At 50.4% G+C, this 22984-nt stretch overlaps 1 protein-coding gene across 2 annotated transcripts in view; it reads right to left on the reverse strand.

Moving 5' to 3' along the window:
- Positions 1 to 21423, reverse strand: part of LOC146863176 (endogenous retrovirus group PABLB member 1 Env polyprotein-like) — a 110500-nt gene extending 89077 nt beyond the window's left edge. The window contains exon 1 of one of the 2 annotated variants that reach the window (XR_014978222.1): positions 21296 to 21423. The gene's annotated coding sequence lies outside the window, so the exon portion shown is untranslated. The remainder of the gene's footprint in view (positions 1 to 21295) is intronic. The other variant, XM_085642605.1, reaches the window with a different exon arrangement.
- Between the last annotated feature and the right edge of the window lie 1561 nt (positions 21424 to 22984).

Consider the following 22984-nt stretch of genomic DNA (forward strand, 5'->3'; position numbering starts at 1 on the left):
GCTTTGTGCCGTTTAGTGATGCTCAACCTGTAGGAGACAATTCATTGCAGCCAGACACATCTGTTGAGTCGTCAGTTTGGGAGAACTCAAGGTCTGAATTGACATCTGATCGACTGAACACTGTTCCACCAGCTGAACAATTATTTGAAGAACAGACTCGACCTGGAAGAAATCGATATTTTCTTCGTCCACGTAACAGAGACTAATAAAAAAAATTCTTATATCCTCCTTTACTGTTGCCACGAACATTAAGAATAATTACATCCTTTTCTGATTTTTTGAGTTTCTTTTTATGTGTGCTTTTCACAGCTAAAGAGATTTGTATTAAGCTGAGTGTTTAGGAAAACCTATCATCCAGGTTAACCGTAGGGCCGTGCGGGTACTCCCTTCTGTTTAGCAGGTTTCTGACACTAGGTCGGTTACTTTTTGTCGACTCCTGGGAACTCCTGGGAATTGATAATCGCTACTCAGAACGAAGTGCGTCAAGTACGTCACGGACGGTTTTTAGAGGATGGCATTCTCTAAGCTGTTGGAAGTAGAAAGGATGTCGGCGCAAAGATCAAAATTGCATAAGGTTGTACGAACGAAATGTGTTTTGTTTCAGGTATTTCTGCTATTTTTGACTGTTCTATGCTATTGGTGGGTGGAGTGTATTTTGGAATACAATCGTTAGTGCCTTCCATTTCACCTACTCTTTCTCCTAAACTAAGCTCTATTACCACTGCTTCTCCACATTCCTTTCATCCTCTGCCCCAACATGAACAGGTTAGACGTGCGGAATTCATGAATAACTCCTTCGTTCAACTCCTACATCAGCATCAGTTGGTGATGAATACTACCAATTGTTGGGTGTGTGGGTTAATGCCACATACCATGGATAGGGGTATTCCGTATCTGGTTTTTCCTTATAGCTCCCAAGGGTCAGCGCGAGCATTCCAAACTATGTTCCGTAGTGCACTAGATTCCTACCCCAGTCGAGAGCCACGCTCTGCAAACTTCGGTCCTGGTCCATACCACAAGCCTTTGGCGATAGCGATTGCTGATTTAGATAGGGATATTTTTGATGCATCGCGTATTCCAGATGAAGAGATGCAAGCCTATAAGGACCTGAGTGAGGCTGAGTATAGTATGTCAGTGGGTGATAGACAGCTTAAGAGCTCGTCTCCAATATGGATCGTACCCCACCTCGGTAATTTCTGCTTGAAAGGTCTTGGTCGAAATCCGAGAGCACAACTTGGGAACAGTGCTTGTACTGATACGTATGTTCTACCAATGCTCTCTTCCCCTGTTTTTCTGACTGCTAAGGGTACCTATTTTGTATGTTATGAACGTGCATATACATGGTTGCCCCGTGACTTCTCGGGTACCTGTTATATTGCGAATCTTTTGCCACCGACTTTTACAGTTGCCTCAGACTATCACAAAACTAGAATTGTGAGAGGCGTTATTAGCGAAGAGGATACTGCCGGTCAAGAAGCAGGAGACTTCTTTAAGGGTTTCTTGCCGTTTTGGGGACCTATGGTTAATAGTAGGAACCTAAGACAGTTGACCCGTGTGGTAGAGTCGACTGCTAACATAACTGCAAGTGCTCTTGGTAATTTAACAGCAGAACTTCAGGTGGATAGACTTATGACGTTGCAGAACCGTATGGTTCTAGACGTTGTTCTTGCAGATAGAGGTGGTGTGTGCAAAGTTATCCATTCGAGCTGTTGCATTTTCATCCCTGACAACGCTCCAACTGTTTACCAAGCCATCTCGAAGTTGCATAAGATCTCCGAGTTCATACACGTGGACGAAGGTGGTTGGACACTTCTAGGATGGTTTTGGGGTCTGATATCAACTTGGGGTTGGAAGATTCTGATGATCGTAGGGGTTGTTGTAACGTTTCTGTTCACGTGTTGTCTTTGTGTGCAGTGTGGTCCTGCCTTATGTGGCCTCTGTGCTACAACGTGTATAAGACGGCCATCTGTTACCAAGGAGACATTGATGGATAGAATGATGTTCCAGCAACAGCTTAACGATTTGATGAATATCGAAATCGATTCTGATCTCGACTAGTGCTTGCCTACATGAGGGCAAAAGGAGCGTCTGAGGTTCCGTGGGAATCGTAATGACACTTTTTGGGTGTGTTCGAATATGGACGAGTTTGGTATCTACGAACCGCAAATGACGAGTTTAGTGGGTGTACGCGTTTTCGCTACGCTACTATGTACGGTTCGTCTCATTCCTGGGTATGTCCATCTGAGCCCTCGGGTTCCATTTCAGATGCGACATCCATTTTGTTTCTTGCCCTCAAGTAGCCAGCGAACGGACCTTGCCCGCTTTGTGACCCTGGTATTCCCAAGCTTTAGTGGAGGACACGTGTTCCTTTGAAGGTGTCTTTATGATAAGGGGAATGACACGGCAAAGGCAGATGGCCCCGCTCGAGGCTCATCTTGCCGTGCCAGTCTATTGTTTCAGTCATGCATGCATTAGGCACGAGGTCTTTGATCCTGCAATCAAGTTTCCGATATTGCCCTTTACACTCTTTTCCAATCTGTTGTGCATCCTTGTTTTTCCTTTACATCTGTTTCTGTCCCTTCTCCTAATTCGTTTACAGTCGGAATGGAATGTGCTTAATGTGGGGATGATGTGCTTTTACAGTTGGGAACCGGCAATGTTGCTGTAATTATGTTCCGGGCTTCTGAAACATGAATGCGACCCTTTTGAAGTTTACTGTGGGAACTGAGTTGTAACCTTTTGTTCGTCATGTTGTGCAATGACCAGAATGTGTATAAAAGGAGCGATCCACTTTCGCAATTCGAAGCAGTCTCTCAGAACCTACACGTTGTGTACTTCTTGCGATTTCTGTATCCCTGCAGTAAATAAACGCTGATCTTTGACGCCGCCGGAAGTGTCCCGTGTCTCTGTGTTTTGTACGCCGGAACAGGTAACCCACGAAGGTTTCAGGTGTTGTCCCCAGGCACCGCTGGGCCTTAGAATAGCCCAGTCCTTCACCACCAGCAAGATGCAATGGGGTCGGGGAAGGCCAGGGAGAAGAGGGAGAGGAAGACTGGGTGCAGTCCGCAGCAACACAAGACCAGCGTCACGGAGGTGACAGAACACTACCAGCAACTGTCCCACAATCAGAGTACCTGGAATGCAGCCGGAGTGTTGAGGAGGACAATGGACGAGGCCAAGAGGCGCTGGCATGACCTGAAAACCTAAACCAGGCTCAAACCCACTGCCAACAGGAGGGCAGCAACGGCAACAGGAGGTGGGAGTCCTGCGCCACAGGAGGAGCAGGAGGAAATGGAGGCCAGTCATCAGTGTGGAGACGGTGCAAGGAGGTGGGAGTAGGGACACAGCTCGAGGGGACCTGACACAACAACAACAGGATGAGTAACGACCAGGGACTGGGCGGACGGGGGGAGATGCGCACAATGGCACACATGCGCAATCAAGTATAGCACACTGCACACCCACAATGACCCAGGATCATGTCCCTCATCCCCGTGGCACACTGTAGGACACACACATAGCAATCACAGAACATCCCATGACAATGTGGCACAAAGTGCAACACCGACACTGCAGAACAGGGGACACAACAGGGTCCGCTCATGCGCAGAAACAGGGCAATCACATTGGACAGAGCAGGGAACTGTGAGATGCATAGGCACGGGTACAACCTCACATCCGTCGTGTAGTCCCAATGTCCACTCTCCCCCCAAATGGCCAGCACCGCCTAAACAGTCACAATGTACATTGTCACACAGTGTACATGTAAACAAGAACAATGTGCAAACATAAATGTCAACACAATGTCAACATGCATCTCCCCTTCACATTGCAGAGGGGCAAAAAACACCTCCAGCAGGTCAGACAAGACAAACCATCAGTGATGCTGGAGACGACCACCACACCTCCGATACTAACGCCCTACAACAGCTCATGGACTTATCAGGCAACCCACCCCCAGGAGCAGGGCAGCCAAGCTACATAGAGAAGACCTCCGGGCCCCTGCACAGACTACACAGCAGGAAGCACCCGCCACCACGGCTGGCTCCCAACACTTCACCGAGGCACACATCGCATTCCAATGCCAGGTGTCAGAATGCCAAAAGGAGGTGGCCGAACTGGTGCGGGTGGGCTCAGAGCTCATGGAAGCCGAAGTAGATCACATACGTGGGTGTTCAAGTCCCATCAGGGACCACCTACACCCCACAAAGGAGACCCACACGGCGACAGATACACATGCACGTGCACATGTCCTGCAATGAATCACACCCAGAGCCACGGAATCATCATTCACTCCCCGACGCTGGTCCTCCGTACGACGGCCCAGTCCACTCCTCTTATGTAATAAGTGACTGATGACAAAGCTACATGTCCAAGGTCTTACCCGCTGCCTGAGGTGACATGTCTGCATCCGCTGTACACATCACAATGTAATGTCGTAGGGCCCAGGGCCCTCATGCATACAACAAGACCACAGGGACACATGCATATATCATGTTGACCTGGCTACGGGCACGTGCACCCGGCCCCTTTATTGGCAGGGCCACATGTACAGTGACGCCTGTGCTGGATGAGTATGGGGTGAGTATAAGCCAGCCAGCCTGCAGAGTGCTTGGTGCTGGCAACAACTTGAACAGTGGACACCAGTGCAATGGAAACAGAAAACACCTGCATAACAGAGTCAACTGCTGAGCAACATGGAGGGAGCCGGAGCAAGGACAGCGGTCACCCAACATTCAAACGAAAGTGTCCGTGAGTTGCAGTGCACTAAGGTTGGGCCACAAGAGATGAGCGCGCTCATGTGAAGAAATTGCTAGGATTGCGTCCCTTCGGGTTAGTCCTGATACAGATGCAGTGGGGTGTGTTACACCTGCATCAACTTCCTCATCAACGTCTCAGGTCTCCCACTCTGCCTGAGGTGACATTGCTGCGTAACCTCTCCACAGCACAAAACTGAATCAGTAATGGTCCATGGGTTGCGGTGCACCGAGTCAGTGGCACCTGGAGTGCTGAGTAGGGGATCAGGCAGATGATGGCATCCACGACAGGTCTGAGCAACTCCGTTAGTCTGCCAGTACCACTGTTTCGACTCTGGCAGATGGTGGATGGAGTTGGCCCTTGCGATGGTGGCCTGTGCCTCGTGCGGTGATGCGACGTCCGGCCGGTCAGGACTCGATTTGATGTGTGAGTCCTGGTGGTTCGCAGTTGAGGCCGGAGGCAGCGGACAGCGCATGGCCACATGCACATGGAGTCGATGACCCCAGGACCACCGTCACAGAGATCAACCAATATTCATTCAGACATGGTCCCTGAGGTGAGCTGCACAGAGTTAGTGGCCCCGGATGCACAACGGTCGGCACAGGCACACTGCCACGGGACGGTGACTTTCGGTGCACTGAGGTAGGACCACACAGACTGGGCAGGTCCTCATCGATGTCCGAGGTGAATGTGGCGGAGGGTTGCGGTGGACAGTGGAAGGTGTCCTCCAGGGCATGATGCAGTGGTCTGATGTTATACAGAAGCAGCAAATGGAGGAGTGGAAAGCGACAGTGCGTTGCCACCACCAATTCGGTGACAGCCACATGAGGATGAAAACTACCCCCTAGTCCATAGACTCAGACTGCACCAATGTGCGACGAGAGTGTCCATGAATGTCAGGGAACAGACTTAGTGGCACCGGGGCTGGGAGGGGATGCAGTCTGCGATGATGCCGGTACACTGATATGAACTCCGCCATTGCTAAATCAAGACTCTGTGAACTACTGGACCGCAGTGGAGGCCGGAGGCAGCGGTCAGCAGTGGCCCACAGCCATGTGTCATTGGCTCGCGATGCACAGAGTTAGTGACACCAGGGCAGTTGTCGGTAGTGTTCGATCAGCTCCGTAACGATGATCCTATTCCCTCCGGACAGCAACGCGTCATCTTCTTAGGCCGAGGGCAGTAGTCACGTAGGCTCACAGACACGTGTAGTTGTAATGCTATGCACAGACTTGGTGGCACCACATCAAAGGGAGTATAGTGACATAAACTCTGCCTTAAATAATGTTCACTGCCATGGTGTAATCAAGACTCTGTTCCAAATGTGTGACTTACTTGTCCGTAGTGTAGGCCAAAGGCAGTAGTCAGCAGGGGACAACAGACGTGTTGTAAGAATGTCATGCACAGAGTTGGTGGCACCACATCGAAGGGAGTTCACTGCTATAAAATCCGCAATGAACATATGTACTCTGCCATGGTGTAATCAAGATTCAGTTCCAAATGTGTGACCTACTTGACCGGATGCAGCAGTAGAGTACGTCAACGAGAAAGGAGTAAAGCGGGCCTGTGTCGTGGAGGCCGAGATGGTCTTAGGACGCTAAGCGTTACAACAAACAACGACACTGCCAAGGTCGCGGGCCTCGGGTTTGGAGCTTGCGCCGGCATGTGGTGGGCCCTCCGTGACACACGCTGGTGTCGGCAGGTGATCAGTGTGGCCTGGCTGTGTAGGGGCGGGCCTGACGGGTTTGGGGTCCAGCGGGCCGGGGTACTGTAGGCGCACAGGATCGCAGCAACTCCGCTAACGAGGACGGCGTCGGCCTCGTTTCGGGGTGAGAGGCGCCGCCCTGGCAGAGACGTTGGGCATTCTGGAAGAGGACCACGCCCAGGGCTGCATGCTTTTTATTCACACCCCTACGCTGGCCTGCCGTACGCCGGGCCATCCCACTCTGCTCACGCTTACAGGGGGGACATAACAGGCAACATTTCCGCGAACTCCCCCACTGGCTGGGGTGACATGGTTGCATCCACTGTCCACTACACTCCATACACCAACGGTGTATGTCGCCATGGAAATGGGTCTGTCCAGCACATCGCCGCCACTTTTGGCATTGTGTATTTTCCCAATCATGGTTCTCCTGCCTCCTTCACACATGCTTGGTTCCCACCTCTCCCCACATTCCGCTATTGTTTGGCTGAGGTGCCATGCTGTTGATGGCTCATGTTCACGGCTTGCCCAGGTTACCATTGTAAGTTGTTCTGTCGTGTCTGGTAGGTGGTCATTTTGTTTTCAATGTTGTATGTGATTTTGTGACGTGTGCATTGCCAGAGTTGGGAGTTGCATGGTAGTGGAGTTGAGGTGTGTGGCGTGTTCATTTGGTACTTGACAATGGGCAGTGCATTCCCATTGGTGCCATCCTGGAAGCGCTGGTTGATGATGGACTGTCGGAGGATGAAGGAATCATGCACATTAGCTGGGTATTTGGCGACGACGTTGGTGGAGATTCCAGGGTGTTCGGATGTTGCCTGCACATTGATGTGAGACATGTGCTTTCTGTTGCGGTGATAGTGTGCTGTGTCACCAGGGGGCACAAGTAGGACATGTGTGCTGTGGATTGCCCCCAACACGTGCGTGCATCCAGCTATGGCGTATGGTCCTTGGTTGGTCTCCAGCTGATCTTGTGGATTGCGGTGGACGTATAGATACTGGGGTACCAGGCTGATGATGGCATCCAGGACAGGTGTGAGGGACTTGGATGCGGCTGGTTGTGAGACTCCTTCGACTCTGGCGGGTGTTGGTTGGGGGGTACCAGAGGCCAACAGGTGCAGCACAGCCAGCAGCTTGGTGTGGGGTGGGATGTTGGTTGTCTGCTGTGTTGGTGCCGTCAGCCTGTTGGGCGATGCTGGTCAGGATGCGTAGGATGCTTGTCCTTTTGAGCATGTAGTGGGCAATGACATTCTCTGGTGTTAAGTCTGTGAGGCTGGTGCGTTTCCTGTGAGTCCGCTGTCTTTGTCCGTGCTGCCTCTGTGGTGGTCTGGGGGAGGGACTCTGGGGGGGGGGGGTTGTGGTCCTGGGTGTGGTGGCGGTGGGTGTTGTTGCCCTATTGGGCTCCGGGCTGCATGTTCACTTGCTTCGGGGCATCTGTTGTTCTTCATGTTTGGCTTTGGGCTGTGCTCCCTTGGCTGCTGCTGGTTGTCGTCCGACTTTACACCAAGTCAGAGCAGGTGTTAATTTCCTGCTGCTAACGCGCATTATCGCATGTTTCATGGTCTTTTCGCTGATGTGGCTGGTCGTTGAGAATGTTGAGGAGTGTTGTTTTCTCGGCTGTTTGCATGGGAACGCCTACTCTGCATCTCATTAGCGATAGTTGCCAGGGCCATCTGTGGTGATGTTTTTTGCGGCTGCTATCGCGGATACACTGGTGTTATGGGCTATAGACACCAGCTTGTGAATGGAGTGATAAATGTATCGCAACTTTGGCTGCGATAAAGTGCCGTTAACTCGGCGATAGCTCCTTGAGAATATGGCCCTAAGTTTGTTGAGCATCCTTTTCACAAACCCCTTTTTACCTTTTTCATATCTTACAATCTTTATATAATAATATACTATATTGTATGGTAGCCTACGAGCACCACTGTAGCACTTAAGAATTGCATACCCTTGTTCCCATGGGTTAGAGGGTTGCTCTTGTGGCTATAATCCCAGGAACAGAGCATGACAGAACATTTACCTATATGAGCCGGGACTAGGGAAAAACCCAGAAACCACGTCACAGGGATACTCCGAAAAACGACTCTAAGGAGACGAAATTGGATCATCCCTGTCTTGTTAAGGCAGCAGTCGGAAGCGCCACGCGGCCCATAATATCCCGGTGCCAGACATCGAGCATACATGATCCCCTGATGCACCGGGGGCGCCGAATACATTGCAAGTGACAGCAGAGTGAGGTACCGTTGCCTGGTGTCTTGGCGGCAGGGGTGTGGGATTGCAGTGCTGGCGATGTGGCGATAAGGCTGTGCCTGGGGCCATATGTTTGTACTGTGTTCCCCCTTCGTGTGGGGCCACATGCCTGTGAGTGGGTTCTCCCCGCAGACACTCATTAAACAATGAGCTTGGTACACCATGTGCACATTGGGCCTATACAGTTTGCCATTCATTGAGAAAGGGGCGATGATGTATTACCGGAGCCTGCCCATGCCCTGGATCGTTTTCTGACAGAGGACTGGTCACACAATCACCCATTGAGACAGTCGCTTCTGCATCCCGTGGTGGCCGCCTCCTCTGCGTTGCCGGGCCTACACGCGGGACCCCCGGTGACTGACTGCTCGGGCAGCCCTGCACATTCACCTCTGAGGGACAGCGACACCGTGGAAGATTGAGAGGATGGAGGCAAAATCTGAGACATGCCATCATGACGAAGGATAAAATGCCCACGGTAACCAAACAGAGCACCTTAGACAAATATGCCCAACGTGGGAGCTCTGCGCAGGCGTCCGTGGCCGATGACTCACCAAGGCTGGTGCTGGACAATGTGGCTCCCCTGGCATCTATTACCAAGTCCTGCAGCATGCTCAAAGCCAAGATAGGAGCAGTGGGCTCTGATGTCACCTTCCTCCGCCAGAACGTCCCACGGGCAGTGGCGAGGATAACTGATGTTATGTTCAACTCGCTGCAGTGTGGGCATGCACTATGATAGACCGCCAGTCACAGAGATAGTTGGTTTCTATTCTCTAGTGACTAATACCAGCTGGGATAGGGGTACATTGGGAGTGGCTGTGCGGAGCCCCCCGTTGGGGTTCTAGGTTGACGCATCCCAGTCTAGATACTCCTTGTTCCTTGAAGTATAGGTTGGAGTCTCTCTTTTATTTTTCCTTTGGGGAGTTGCTTGTTTTATTTTGTTGCTATGCACAGACCCGTTACACACCCAGGCCAGGGACCCGACACAGCAATATGGCTTTATCATCGCAAGGCCCCTAATGAGTAAAACGATACCTACTGCCCCTTCGGGCCCTCTCCAAGTGTTATCTTGGAATGTTTGGGGGGTGTTAGACAAAGTCAACAGGAGGGCTGTCCTAAAATATGCAAAAGCGAAGGGAGCAGGCATACTGTTGTTACAAGACACACATCTCCTGGGTGCCAAGCCCCTCTGCCTGGCTCGGTATGGATATGAACAGATCTTTAACCCAGGATTTACTAGGGGCTGTAGGGGTACCTGCATCTTAATATAGCAGGGCATTCCGTTTACACCAACCAGGATAGAACGGCGGGGCCGGCATCGGCCACGGCAAAGGTATGGCGGTTGTTAGAAATGGGATTTCTGGTTGGCTAGGGCTTGCGCCAAAGCCAGGCAGAAACCACCACTCTAGTCAGGGCTGGGGAGTTACATGCCAAAGATAACCCCCTTGGTAGCTTGGCACGAGCAGTCAGGCTTATCCCGGAGGCAATGTGTAAAGCGTTTGTGCGCGTACCCAGCAACAACACCCAAGGCCCACCACAAAAGAAACTCCACACAAGGTATTATATAAAAATAGCCTTTGTATTATACCCCCTTCCAGCCAAAACGCAGGGTAGACCAATCACCACCGTGATGGTCTTCCCTGCTTCGGGCGATAAAACACGGACGCAGGCCCGCACCGGCAGGAACACTCTCCGGTTTTACGCCACTCTGAACCCACGTAGTTCCCTCTGAAAAAACTCGGCGGACCAACTGGGCTACCCCACTGGTACTCCTCAGCTGTCCGCGGCCAGGACCAGGCCCTAGGCCATCCAGGTGCCACTGGTCCTTGCCTAACCACAGAGTGGGGGATAGTAACCCCTGGCACATAGCAACCATTCTCCACTCTTCCCCTCATCAGGGCAGTTCCAAACTGCCACTGATCCTCCAGCCCAGGGTCTGTACCCTCAAGCTGATCAACAGTCATGGGCGAGGCTCTCCTCCCCCTACCTCTTCTTCTAGGGTTCCGCCCTCTCTTCCTCTGAGAGGCGACCTCGTAACGCAATTCACCCACCAGCTCAGGGCCTCTCCCTGAGAAGTGGTCTCCCAACCTAGGGTTTAACCCCTCAGGTTGCACCGGGGTCAGAGGCGAGGACTCCCTCCCTCTGCACCCCCTTCCAGAGTCTGGCACCCTCCAAACTGGAGTGGTGCCCCTAACAGCTACATCGGTCAGGACACTGCTTACAGTCGTCCTTCCCTCCAGGTCAGGCTGCTCCTGATTCTGGCCTCCCAACCAGGGGCCTAAACCCTTTGGCTGAGTACTTGCCTGGCACTCCAGGACTTCTGGGGATTTACACACCATCCCCCCAAGAGTAACATATGCCTGATATGTTGCGTGACAGTCTGGCTGGCGCAGATCTCCCGTCCCCTGTCCTCCTGACAGTGCGCGAAGATCCCCCAGGACAGACGTGTGGTCACCATGGTCACCTCTTGGAGACTCAGCCCTCCCGGCTGGTCCCTTACCCACTGGCTCCTCCACTGGGGAACACAGCCCCATGCCACCCCTCTCGCTGGACTTCTGTACCCTCCCTACTGGAGCGGCACTGCCAGACACCAGAACCACTGGAGCTCTACTTACAGATGCTCCAGGTTCTCCATACACTAGGTGATCCTCCTCAAATGGACTAACAGGACAGCCTAGGCCCCCAACCTGGTGTTCCCTGAAGAAACCATCCAGGCTCTGAGACTGGGTTTCGGGCACCTGGGGACACTCAGTCACCCACTCACTCCTACTCCACTGAGATAGGTTGTGAGCCCCTACACCCCTCTCACTACTCTGGGACCTAGCTGGGCTACTCTGAACCTCTTCCCCAATACAGGACGGGAAGATACCTGAGCCACTACTTTTGGAATCGCTTTCCCATACCTCATCAGAACCTTGGGCCTTTTCCCATCGGTCTGCTTCTACTGCAAGGTCCCAAGGACAAAAGGAGTTATACCTCAACAGGTGTTGGAGCAACTCGGGATAACAACTACTGAGCATCTGCTCTTTGATAACCAGACTATGCAGTCCATCGTAATCCTGTTTCGTGTTAACCTTTATCCAATCATCCAGTGCATCATTACATTCATCCAAAAACTCCTCTTCTGGGGAACAAGGTACCATACTTTGGGAACTGGGAATGGGACTTCCTGCACTGGACTCTATATCGCTGCCACCACTGGACTCTACCCTTACTGGAGAATCCAGAAAACCACAACTGCACTTAGGGGCTATTCTACCCTCGTGAGCTAATTTCTCCCTGGCGAAGGCCCTCTCAGCCTCCGCCATCCTCTCCTGCGCTAAGACCCTCTAGGTCTCAAACTTTTCCTCCTCCACACCCAGCTGCGCCTTCTCCTTGGCATGCTCTAACCTGAGCTTCCCCCTCTCTTCCCTCCTATCTACCCACTCCTCTGGGGACAGGAAAAGGGATGGGGTGCTGCTCCTGACACTGGACCCAGCAAGGGACTCCCTAACTATGGGGTCTTCACTATCTACTGGCGTCCCTGTCAGGTCATCTTCCTCCTCCTCTTCAGACTCCTCAGGGCTCCCCTCAGACCCACCACCCTCTTGGCGTGCGGCCCGGGCCCTATCTTCCTCACTGCGCTCACGTTCCCATTCATCCTTTTGCCATAGGATCAGGTTGTCCCTCAGTTTGGACTGGGTATCTGACTCACCCACCTCTATGTCTCTCTCTTCACAGAACCTGACCAACTCCAACATACTGTATCTAAACTGACCACAGAAATTAAAAGCAGGCTCCATTTTGGCGGACGTTCTCGAGAAACGTTCAACACAAGGAACCTAGGTGTCTGAGCTAAAACAGGAGTACACAATTCACAAAGGACACCTTTAGGAGAAGAAATAATGGAACTCAAAACAATAATCCCCAAATATGTGATTATCTAAAATGCAGAGTTTTGTAGTGCAGCCAGTTGCTGCTGCGGTACAGCGCAAACGCAAATCCTATCCCACCGCTGATCACCAATGTTAGAAATGGGATTTCTGGTTGGCTAGGGCTTGCGCCAAAGCCAGGCAGAAACCACCACTCTAGTCAGGGCTGGTGAGTTACACGCCAAAGATAACCCCTGCTCACCCCCTTGGTAGCTTGGCACGAGCAGTCAGGCTTATCCCGGAGGCAATGTGTAAAGCGTTTGCGCGCGCACCCAGCAACAACACCCAAGGCCTACCACAAAAGAAACTCCACACAAGGTATTATATAAAAATAGCCTTTGTATTATACCAAAACACATTAGATAATATTCACACAATTTACACTGTGCCAACTGGCACTGGGCGGAATTTACAGGGGACTATTTACACAAGACAGGGCCACATGGACCACTGTCAGAATTATCACAAATCACCAAATTGTAAATGTAGAAAGGTAGAACAAATAATAATAAATGTAGCGCACAACCAGTAACCACTGGTAACAGGTAAGTACCACCTACGCAACCCTAACTACCTTAGGAAAATATTACGCAGGGAACCAGGAACACACTAGTAACACTATACTAGGTAACACAACCTCCTAGGTATAAAAATACATCTAGAGGGATACACAAAGCATTGCATAAATCACATTAGGAATGAACATAGCATAACGGCAATGCACAGGCGCAAAAGTACACAGGTAACAATGATCATGTACCCTAGGTGAGGGCACAACACAGCAAAACTGTCCCCAGGCCAACTTGGCCTTTCAGGGGCTCAAAGGCCCTTTGTCCAGCAGAGTCAGGGCTAGACTGCGCACGCAGTCAAGACAAAGTGCCAAGCGCAAAGGGGCACAACCTAAACGTTGCAGCTGCCCACTAAGTGCTGGGCAGCTGGGGAAATGACTTATGCCACACGTTGGAGCATGCCAGCTCTAGGAGAATAATGCCCCAGTCACGTTGGAGCGTACTCGCGCTCTTAATCAAACAATGCGGTGCACGTTGGAGCCCTCTAGGCTCTTCAAACCATGTGCCCCCTTGGAGCCTACTAGGCTCTTTACAAATAATGCCCCCCAAAGCAACGTGGGAGCCTCGAGGGCTCTTTAACAAATCTCGGCCCCGTCGTTGGAGCGTACTCGCGCTCTGTGCAAACAATGCTGGCCCCGTCGCTGGAGCCTCAACCGGCTCTGAATCAAGCACAGCCCGTGCGAGGCCGAGGGGAGACCGGCGGGGATGCCCACACTTACCGGCTCTCTGCGGCGTCGTCCGTACTCTTCTCTGCGGCCGGCAGCACTTCAGCCGGGCAGCAGCGACGCTGTTGCCTCGCAGACTCGCTCTCTATTCTTCCCTCGGGGAAGCGCGGGGTAGGCTCCCGTCCGCTTCCTCCAATCCAAGCGCAGCTTCGGGGAAGAGGGAGGAGGTGGCTCGCGCCTCCTCCACTCACAGCGCGGCTTTCTCCATCGAGCCTCCAGTCACGTAGACACACTCTCTCCCGCTGGGCCAATCCCAGCGCGGCGGAGAGCTGACGTGGCGGAGACTCCGGGCCTGCGGCGGTGAGGGTCTTCCTGCTCCTTGCAACAGTACGGGGTAGGATCCCGTATTTAGATATCCCACAGCGGGGTGGGCACCCGCATTTTCGCGAGGTGCCAAGCGGGGTGGGCACCCGCGTAGAGAAATAAATAAGCGGGGTGGGCACCCGTTTTAAATCGCGGCAACCAGCAGGGGAATCCCTACGCCGGGGATTCCCTGACACAGATGATTGCAGCTTTGCGCTGCTGTTGGAAATCGCCGGGCTGCTTCTTATCAGCGCAAATAACTAGCGCGCTCACCAGGAACAAATGTAGGTCGCTCCCCAGGCTCTGCAGCACCCAGTTCCAGGGAGAAAAGGGGAAAGCTCTCCTCAGCCAGGCAAAGTCCAGGGAAAGTATTCAGATGCATGGGAGCAAAGACTAGGGACAGGGGCTAGCTCACAGGGCCCTCCAGCAGGGAGGCAGTCCCCAGTGGCGGTCTCTCCTGGCGCCCAGCAGCAGCAGGCCCCCCTCAAGTTAGGATCAGAAGAAGAACATTTTACATGGGGTCACAGCCCCTTCTTATACACAGGTTTCCTTTGTCTCAAGGTGCAGGGAAGGGGCGAACCAGTTACAACTGGTTCCTGAGCACTTTGTTTGGCTCAGCCCCTCTCCCTATTCAGAGAGCAGGCCAGGGTCATCAGTCGCACCACAGGGGGCGGAGCCAGCATTGTGTGGGGAAAGCCCATCCCTATTCAGGTCCTAGGTGTACTCCTCCCACCCATCTGGCTGCTGATCTCCCCATTCACTACTGGGTGACTCCTCCTGACTCCCTAGCCCATCACATGACCTCAGCCAGCCAATCACGCGCCAGGCAGTCACTGCACATTTATGCCAGCGTCTAGAAGTGGCACTTCCACACTAGCTACATGGACACCACGCACATCATCGCGCAGCATTTCATCACACGAGTCCGCACATACCAAACTCGTACCTGCACTCCCCATGCATCAGGAACTACCAGGGACACATACATTCCCCCATGCCTTCCTATGGGAGGGCAGGCCAACCTCACTACACGCACGCACTTTACCCTGGGACACAGTGGTAAAGTGCGCAGAAGCCAAAAATCACTAACACCAGGTCACAATAAAAAGCAAAAAGTTTCAGGGGTGAACCTGCCAGAAGGGCCAAGTCCAACAGCGGTCGAGCCAGCCCCCTCCAGAACAGGAGGCGGGTCTGTCGTGCACATTAGTGATGCAACAGGCACGCCTCCTCCCGATAGGTCCTGGCCCAGAGGCGTGACCCGGAAGTGATTTGAATCACTTCCGGGTCACGCGAAAGGGCAACGTCTGACCAGTAGCCCTGGCCAGGCCACCAAGGGGTATAAAGGGCTGGGCAGAACAGGAGTCTGTCTCTTCGCTCCGTGCTCCCCAGCTTGCCCCCAAGCCTTGCTAGGAGGCTTTAACTTTTGTTTTACTTTGTTTTGCAGGTGTCTGTTCGGGAACGTCGATTCTTCCACTGCCGACTTTGGGGATCCATCGGTCTGCGGAAGCGGGACGTCCCCTACTGCTTATCCTTTGCCGGCCAAGGACAGGGAAGACGTGGGAGCACGAAGCTGTGTACAGCCATTGCCTGCCGGCCAGGAGTCATCACCGCCAAATCGCGCTCGCCACTGGGGTTATCGTCTGAGCAGAGGAGCAGGAGCTCCTTACAGGTACCCGGTCGGGGTGGCGCAGGTGCCGATAATAGCGTGCACCCCTCCCGGTTTTGTGTGGCACGTAGTGGTATTTGAATTGGCGGTGTTGATTCTGTGGCCGGGTCTCTTAGTAGGGTAATGCGCCCATCGTGTATCCCGTTACCAAAATCAGCCGCATTTGTTACCGCGCGTCGGCAGTAAGCTTGAGCGCGCACGCGCAGTAAAATAAGGAAACGGCAAGCCCCGCATTTAGCGTCTAGCTGGGTATTCTGAATTGGCGGTGTTGATTCTGTGGCCGGGTCTGGTGGCTTAGTAGGGTAATGCGCCTAGCGTGTATCCCGTAACTAAAATCAGCCGCATTTGTTACTGCGCGTCGGCAGGAAACTTGAGCGCGCGCGCGGTATAAAAGGAAACGGCAAGCCCCGCATTTAGCGTCTAGCGATCTTTCGGCAGAGCGGGAGTTTGGTTTCAAAAGGTCACGAGTTCGATTCTCCTGTAGGGCGTGTGAAACAAGAGCACTGACAAGACGGTTGATTTATTTTGGGACCGTCTAGTGGAGCGCAGTGGATGGTAATTAGCCCTTATAGTACATGTTTAACCACGCGCAAGCATAAGTGAAGGCTGCACTGCATCCATTGAGAGGCCCACAGGTAATCTAGTCACTGTGTTTGCTTTTCTTTATAGGGGTCTCAGTACAGCTAAAAGGAAATTGTATTTCGTGGCATAGGCAGTACATGTAAATGTTTAATGTAACAATTAGAGCTCTGTGACTCCTTCTATTACAGTGTGTGCTAGTGACTGTTGATTGTTAGTACTCTGATACCCTTCTTCCACAAGTGTGGGGTCAGTGTATTGCGGGCAGAGTACATTTTTATTTGGGGGTGTAATGTTGGGAAAAGCAAAGAGGGGGATCAACACTCTCGTATGGAGAGACTGATGGAAGAAATGATGAAAAAGGTGGATGAGCTTGGGCATGGCCTGGCTAACCTTAGGGAGAAAGTGGAGGGTCAGGAGGGACTTGGTAGGATCATCAAGGGATGTATATAATGATTACTGGTTCCTTATTTATTATGCCCCTCCACCACAGGGGGTGGATTTGTGGACCTGATTGTTCGCATGTGGGGAGACATTCCTGAGGGTCTTTTGGTCCTTGGGGGCGATTGGAATGCAGTAATGGACTCACACATTGATAGATGGAGGAGTACAGGGTGGGAGTTCCAGAGACGTGTGGGTCCAAGCTCAAATAACGGGTGTTGGTATAAGGCCCTCCTCCACTTAATATGAAATACACATACTTCTCTTCAACTCGTTGTCTTATCTTGATTATTTTTTTGTTCCCATGTTACAAGCTCATATGGTGGCAGAGGTTGATGTCCTGGCGAGGGGATTATCCGATCACTCCCCAATAGTCCTTTAACTCCTGGTGGGACCTAAGAGACCAGCATTCAGCTGACGCCTCTCACCATGCCACTGGCAGAACTCTTCATATCGTCTGCATATTTCACGATCCATTGAAGAATAATTCAGTCTAAATGTAGACACTGCGACTTCAGCGGCCAGGCTACGGGAGGCCTTCAAGGCAATCTTGAGCAGTGTGGACGTTAGCTACTGTTTGTCAGGCATGCATGTTAAGTATTAGTCATCTTTGAGGTGATCTTATCAAACTGGGAGTCAATTTGCAAACCTTTTTGCTAACCACACCGTGCCCGGTGTTCATTTTTTCCTCATCAGACGTTAGCTACTGTGCCAGCCAGTGCCGCCGAAGAGACCAGGCCATTGTAGCTTTGGAACAACAGATAAGGTCCTTGGAAGAATTTGGCTGAAATGCCGGTGGGCACATGGCGCGAAGACAATTGGGATGGGTGCATCAACAATATCAGCATCTGCTCCTTGACGAGGCAAATCTGGCCGGGTGAGCGCCACAGAGCAGCCTGGATCAATGGGGGGATAAATGGAGCACAATGCTTCATAGATTGTCACACAACTCCAGGCACATCACGACAGCCACGGTCCATGAAGATCAGGGCCAATTGCTAGTTCACCCACAGGAGGTTGCCGAGTCTTGCCTCATACTACAAGAGAACTTACGCCCATAGAGAGATCCTGCCCCTAGATCAAATTGTGGACTTTTGCCAGACTCTCTCTGACATGGCTCCGGCTCAACTAGAGGACGGCATTACTGTCCAACCCTAATGGGGATGGAAATTATACCATTTGCAAAAAGTGGCCGTAAATTGTTCACCTACTTTTTGCGAACTGACTTATGTACTAATAGGTCGGTTCACAAAAGTCAGAATTGTAGTGAGTCACAATTTGATCTACCTCATCCATATTAATGATGTAGGTTGCAAATTGCATCCCCCTATGATTGGATGCTTCACAGGCCTAAGGTCAGCAGACAATCATGTCTGTGATCGCAAGGAAAGTGTTTTTTTTTTTTTACGAGTCCCCTGGATCACTGCCTATTCCTAAACAAATTTCATTCATTTTGGTCTCATTGCAAAGTAGGGATCAGTGCAAATTTTATTAATCATAAACACAAAATCAAAGTCCAGAGCTTAGTCCCACAACTCCCTCAGATATGCTTTTTGATGTTTAGCGATCTTAGCTTTCAAGTGGTCCTATTGCTAAAGTCTCTCAAGAGTTAGCAAAGTCTCGCCATATTTCAAAATTTTACAAGAATTATTTGACTATTTTGGGGTCCCCAGTTTATTTAACCCATCACCATCTACCACTTAGTGCATCACAGTATCCTAATCCGAAAGCATGGAGTAAGAAGCCACCCGAAGGATTGCCCAATAGCAAGCATTTCGGGCAGTGGATTTGCAGACATTGGGTGGGTTAGTCTAGAAGATACAGATAAGTGCAGTTGTACTTCTAAACATTTAAGACATTTTGTAAGGTCCTGAATAGCCGTACGGGACAAGAGAATACAGGCGAGCCAATTTAATGCATTATAGTATATTTATGCGTATGTTATCTGAGTTAGTCTGAGCAACTTTCGAAACAAGCATTTACAATGCAACGGTCTCGGCATTGTTAAAGTTAGAGCTATTGGCATTGCTCATGACATTATTTTTGTTTATGTTTTTGTTTTTAAAACATTTAATAGGCGGCAGGGTGGGATGTAGTATGGTGTATAGTAATCTTCTGGATGTCCTTTAGTGGCGAGTAGTCTGGAAACAGAGTATATAGTGTGCCTGTTCAAAAAGAGGCAGGCAAGGTGCAGAGTAGACTTCTGTAGTACTTTCAGCTTTCTTATCAACTGTGCACTGATCACTGACACCCTATATTAGCAGATGAAATTGTGGCATGCTCCAGACTAGAGAAGAAATGCAAACCACCTGGACTGTTTCCTCAATTGAATTTTATGTTGGTGTTTGCCCATAACTTTGCTGTGCGCGTGGTTTCAGATTGTGGGCTGCGTGCAAGTCACTAACAAAAGCTTTATTTTATGTACAACTCTTACTTCCTGTAAGAAACATACGTGAAGACATTTTTTGGGGCTGAGGAAACACATGCAGGGCAGACACCAGTCATGTGACGTATTTGACTAGGCAATTACCCCTTTTTGCAAGTCTACACTCAATCACAGCACAGAATGACTAGCAATGTCTGAGGCAGGAACTTTGTACATATTTACCTACTGAAATGTTATTGAGCTGCTGTGTTTCTTCCAACGGGTAATCGAGTCCCTCACACAGCCTATGTTGACCAACTAGTTACAGCATAGGTAGGTTTGCTTTTCCATACATTTATAGCGGTCTGGCATAACCTATTTGTGTATGGACTGCGCACAAAGCAACAAGCGTCAGCAGTGGCAAAATGTTAAACGAAACTTAAGACACGTTATTGTGGGGCCGTAATTTATTTCCTCCAACATCCATGTGGCAGATCTAAGCACGATCTGGAATAGATTGATAAGTGTGTAATAGATACAACAGGGGGACCACAGACCCCCCTCGAGTTCTCAAGAAAACGGGAGACTCAATATCGTGCATTACTGAAGAGGTACTCAAATATCAGACAGCTTGTAAGGGTTGATGTAGCAGAACTCGGGGTTTTCAACACTACACTGAAAACGTTTATTGTACACGTTAACTGTTTGCATTGCTTGCAGTGTACTGCAAGGTCCACTTAAAATGCAACTCCGGCTGTATCTTAAACTGTTTGTGACATTAGCCAGAGATGCAGCTATCACTGGACTGGCCTCCTCGTTACCAGCCACATTTCTCAGCTCAGTGTGCGCACACATCATGAAAGCACAAACTGACTCTCAATGGCGCCTTCGCACTCAAGAGGCTCACTTCGGAGATTGTACACCATCCTAAACGGATGCTTTATAAAAATGTAAAGCTTGCGGCAAAAAAACAGGAAAACCGTGAGGTACTGTGGTTTTATGGATATTCCCCTTTCATTCACGATCACCGCGATGGTAACAATCCTAACTTTTCTTATTAATGTTCAGAACAGCGCTGGTTTTAAATGAGATGACGTGTGCAATGGTTTTTAATAACGAGGCACAATACAACCGTGGTGCTGTAAAGGACAGGTAACAGCAGACTCAAGACTTCATAGCACTTTACTTCTCGGGCGGTACTTTATGACAGTCAAATACCGTGGATCGTTCAGCATACACTTCAAGATTTGACGTGCACCTCATCTACACCCGACTCCATTTTAAATCGTATTAAAATCGTGGATGGTAACCTTGTAATAGGTTTACGGTGTTCCTGTCGCTGAACTTGTCTTTCATACACGTTTTTCAAGTTTAAAGCTGTAAATGGTGTGTAACTTTACATTTTAAGATCTGAAACGCACTTTAAATTCTCCTCGGCATCCTTATGCAGTTTGGGAGGACTGCTAACGTGTAAGGGGGCCTGTGATTTGTTCCACCTCAGCCAATTCTAGTGTGCCGCTCAGAATTCCGAAGCTCGGATTGGCTGCGGTGTATTTACATGCCTCTGTCCGTGCAGTCGTCCGAAAGCGTGTCCTTTGCCGCCGCTCAGATTAAAGTGACCTGGCAGCCTGAGTTGGCTGTGTCCATTTCTATCCCATGAGGAGTGTTGATTACGCATATGCTAGGCTTGGCAGCTGCCGCATGTTCTTTAAGGGTACAAAGGAAAAGGAAGGGGAGCGGGAAGTAGGGCTTCCCGAACAACGGGAGGAAGGGGCCGTCGCAAGTAGACAGACAGCAGAGGCAGCAGTTACACGAGGAAGATAGCTCAAAAGGACACACTTTTGTAAAGTTCTGCAACAAACAAAGAAGTAGCACCTATAAACAAGTCAGAGCAACACGCATCGCGCAAAAGTGAAACCGCAATGCAAAAGTATACAGACGGCTCACTTTGCTAAAGCCGAATGGAAAGAGAAAAGCAAATCAATGACCGGTGGCAGACGAGACAAACAAACAAGGAAAATACCTTAGAAATAACGCACAACTGCAAAACAAGATCCTCACAGCCAGAGAACAATCGTCACAGCTAGAGAACAGCAAAACAATGGCGGATGGAAGCTCCGAAACTTTTTCGGATTCGGGGGCGTGTTCCTGCTGTTCTAAAAGGGCGTGGCTAAAAAGTGGAAAGAACAGCAAGGAACACGCCCCCGAATCTGAAAAAGACGGAGCCTATTTGGAGGGACGGCTCTCTCCTCCAATGGCGGGCCTCCGTTTAGGAAGCCAGCCAATGGAGGAGAGGCAAAAAGAGAGGCGGGCTAAGGAGCCACTCTAGGAAACATTAAATCTCGACTTCCGGTTCTGCCTTCGGCAGACCGGTAGTCCTCGACCTAAAAATGGGCATGTTTGAGTCTGTAAGCCCCTTGCTTTGAAAGTAACTTGCAGAATTGAGTGTGTTTCTTGCCTGTATAGAACCCAGACTGAGCAAGGTTCTGATAACAGTAGAGGTAAAACCCTTGGCATGAGGTGAGCAGAGGCAGTTGAGTGTCAAAAACATCTGGACACAAGCAACACCTCGGATAAAAGTCTGCCTTTTGGTGGGCTACAGTGGCCATCTCCCATGACCCGAGGGTTCCCCCTGATTTGTATCCCAATAGTTTCTCCTGACTAAAACTGGGCCCTTTTTCAAAGTTTTGATAAACAATTCATAGGGTCTGGTACTTTATTCTCCCTTTGTCATGGAGCGCACACATGAAGTGACTCCACTGTAGTAACAATTGTGCCGCCACTTCCTATTTGTTGTGCTAGTAAATGGCTCTTTGCATACTCCAGCGCTGATAGCACTGAGGCCACTTCCTTTGGCGAGGGCCAGTACAGAAAGGGATGCTTGAGTATTCTAAAGTGGTGAAAGCCTGCCTGGACTCCTCTTGATATCTGCAGGATAAGTGTGATTAGGTCAAAAAAAAAGTTATTCCCCATTTTCACGTCCGATGGAGGTGCTTCATCTGAGCCCACAATTTGAGGACTAAAAGAAAACTTCAGATTGGTTTTGTGGACTTCTGTCATGAGCTCCGACTTTGAAAGGCTCAGTTTCGAATTCATTCAGCTATTAATTGCCACATGAATTCCCTCAGATGATTGGGCACCCGATTAAACATGGACAATCGAACCGTTCGCTCTTTGTCGTAGGCATATCTGTGGGCATCGAATATTAGAGAGAATGCTTCAAGGGAAGGATGTATATCTTTAAGTACATGGGGCCAGGGTGAGTCCTGAAGCACAACACATGCTGCAGGTTTAAATGGAGATTGAAAATGAGGTCAATCTGTACCATAACATGATACATGTGTGTGATAACCCGTAGATCAATACAACATTTTCTACAGTTTAAAATGCTGGCGAAACCAGATAAGTGTACTTGTAAACAATATAAGGTCCTCCACAACCAAGATAAGGGCGACTCACAACCTCATGCCGAGCAAAGGCCCTCCTGATGGATCCACTCGCACGGGAGTGACCAGGTCTCATTAGTGTGGGATCATCCTGGTCCTGGGTTCTGGCGTTTGTGTGCTTTTTGTAGTGGCCGCTGTTTTGGGCCAGACAGCGTAATGTGGAGGAGGAGGCGAGCCCATATGGGCATCACTAATCAAGAACCTCAATGAGATGTTGGGCTCAGTCCTGAGCTGCAGTCCTCTAACAACTTCTTGAACCTCTCCAG

Source organism: Triturus cristatus, chromosome 2_2 (genome assembly GCF_964204655.1).
Source record: "Triturus cristatus chromosome 2_2, aTriCri1.1, whole genome shotgun sequence".
Lineage (NCBI taxonomy): Eukaryota > Metazoa > Chordata > Amphibia > Caudata > Salamandridae > Triturus > Triturus cristatus.